Raw genomic sequence first — 2876 nt, forward strand, 5'->3', positions numbered from 1 at the left:
TGTAATATATAAAAACATTTGTATGAATATTTTTTAATTAGGACCATATTGTTCATAAATTTTAAAATCGATATATTAAATCAAATTATTTGTAATAAAGTAAATTTTAGAAATATAAAATCTCCATAATAATCAATATAATTTTCAATGTGTAATGGAGCATGCACTTCTTAAGCTGAACCCATGTTAACCAAGATTTTCTAATAATATATATCTTATTGTATTTTGAATTTTCAACTTATGTCAATTTACTTAACTTTTTGTAAATAAAATATTAAATGCATTTTATTGCCGAAATCAAATGAAAATAGCCTTCTCGAAGTGATAATTTTAAATTGAGAGACTAAAAAAAATCACTCGGAGTCGTGTCAGATGAGTACGATGCTTGGTCGTGGAAGATGACGCAATATCATGATGCGAATTCAATGAATTGGCCTTCCATAATTCTGTCTGTTTTGGTGGAAATTGTTGATGTAAAAGCCATATGAACTATTATTCACCGTTTGTCCCTCTGGAAGAAATTAAGAATAAACCATACCGCTATTATTGAAAAGATTTGTCAGTCCTACTCTCATTTTCTAACGAATTTGATATTGATAGATTTTGTGACTATTTAATTAGTAAATGTAAAATCTCAGGACATTATGTGTCCAGTGATCTGGTTTGAATGTTATTTTTCAACAGCATAGGGCTAATTTGACACCACTAGTGCGGCAGCAAATTTTATGCCCAAAATAAAGCCAAGATAATTTTCAACGACTCATATACTGTTTTCAGCGGACTAGACGAAGCGATTGCACTACCATATCTCCGTCTTCTTTAAATACTTTATAACATTCATATGTCTATGTTTGTAGCATGAACAATTCACGGAATCGCACAAGACACTCCAACAATTCCATCACCTGCACAATGCGGGATGCATCCAATATTCTGCGACAATTTCGTAAGCATCGTGCTTTCGAATATTATCTAAAAAATCTGGAACCTCTAAAGAGAATATTAATTTATAATAATAATTTTAAAATTATTATTATTTATTAGTTTTTTAAAATAAACTTCTATATTTTTTTTCTAAATACAAATTTTCTTAAAATATTGCTGAACGCAATATAAACACAACTACTTCTGGGTGAGGTTATAACTAATTATATTTAGTACTTGGAGAACATTAAATCTTCGGTATTTTTCAATACCAACAAGAACCTCATCCACCCCAAATATTTAAATACAGAGATATGACATCTAAATACAGCTAATGATCATTAACGTAGTCATTAGGAAATGATAGATATGTTCTTGGGTAGTAAATTTTACAGACTGCGGTAGGTAATGGAAGTAAAATAAATATTTATTTAATAATAATAATTTTAAAAAAAATTCTATATTTTTTTTTCTTAATACAAATTTGTTTAAAATCTTGCTGAACGCAATAAAAACACAACTTCTTCTGGGTGAGGTTATAACTAATTATATTTAGTAATTGGAGAACATTACATTCTCGGTATTTTTCAATACCAACAAGAACCTCACCCACCCCAAATATTTAAATAAAGAGATATGACATCCGAATTATTAAATGCAGCCAACGATTATAATGGTCTTCACGAGGAAACGATAGACATGTTATTGGGAAGTAAGCTTACGGAATGTGACAGGTAAAGGAAATAAATGGTAAATAATCTTAATTTAAAAAATATTCGTAAAACCATATATATATATTGTAAATTAAATGCAAAAAATGAAAATAAAACTTGATTTTATATATTACAGCTTTCATCTATTAGAATCGTTCAAGTTAAAGTCTGCTTTATACGCAAATTAAAACGAGTATAATTAAAACGAGGACTTCCTAAGATTTTTTATCAGCCCACTGATATTTATCGTAATTTCGTTTTTGAATTATGTATATGACAAACTTACATTTAAAATAACAACATAAGAATAGTTTCTAACAATTATAAAATGCATTATTTTATACATAAATAGTGAGTAGTATATCCACGCATGACAAAATAAAAAAATTTGTAAACGTTAAGTTTACGGTATTTTTCAATACCCATATAAAGAGATAATATTTTCAACTTTTAAATAAAAAGAATTTGGACACCATTCTTATGGATTTATAACAGTAAAACAATTTTGGGTCTACTATGTGGAAGTGCACTTCATAGAGATGACTGCAGAAGATACAACAGAAATAATTAATGAAAAAGTAAGAAATCGAATTATATATAAATAATTATTGTATTTTTATGTTTGTATTTATTTAGAATTGTGTTCCAGATTTAATAATATCAAAACCTTAAACCGAACAACAGCGTGTTTCTCTAGTAAATAATTCAAAAGCACTATAACGGATATCCAATCTTAGCCCACTATGATAAATTTTTTTATCGAAGCCAATACCGTGGTGCCTTGCAAACGCCATTCTTCTAGCGCAGGTCAAATTAACTTTTCGTTCGTCTATTACAAAATCAGCCAAGCTATACTTTTCAAACAGGATCCACACTCATTAAAACTGATTGCTATCGAATCTATCGAGACGTGTTATTTTGCTGTAGCTATAGTTTCTTCAGAATCAGCCTTTCTCACATATGGAGCCAAAAATTCGCCATACAATTTTTGTTTAATTGAAATTGAATTGTAAAATTAAGCATTTTGATTTTGTTTTATATTATATATACTTATAAAGATTTTATATATTACAACATATTGTATATATAACTTATAAGAATATAAGAAACATATGAACTGAAATAAATTTATAATTAAATATAAGTCCTCAAATTGTTTTTCGCATTTTGTTAGGAAAATAACTGTTAGCACTCGAAATACTGATTACATTTTTGTATTTAATAACTCTCAGTCCCCCT

The 2876-nt window shown here is 27.9% G+C and overlaps 1 long non-coding RNA gene across 1 annotated transcript; it reads left to right on the plus strand.

The window, feature by feature from the left end:
• The first annotated feature begins 1956 nt into the window (after nt 1-1956).
• Nucleotides 1957-2334, plus strand: LOC119682109. Its single transcript, XR_005252552.1, has 2 exons — nt 1957-2215; nt 2274-2334. It is a non-coding gene; the product is annotated as an uncharacterized LOC119682109 (long non-coding RNA).
• The last annotated feature ends 542 nt before the right edge of the window (nt 2335-2876 follow it).

The sequence above is a fragment of the Teleopsis dalmanni genome, chromosome 2, assembly GCF_002237135.1.
Source record: "Teleopsis dalmanni isolate 2A chromosome 2, ASM223713v2, whole genome shotgun sequence".
Classification (NCBI taxonomy): domain Eukaryota; kingdom Metazoa; phylum Arthropoda; class Insecta; order Diptera; family Diopsidae; genus Teleopsis; species Teleopsis dalmanni.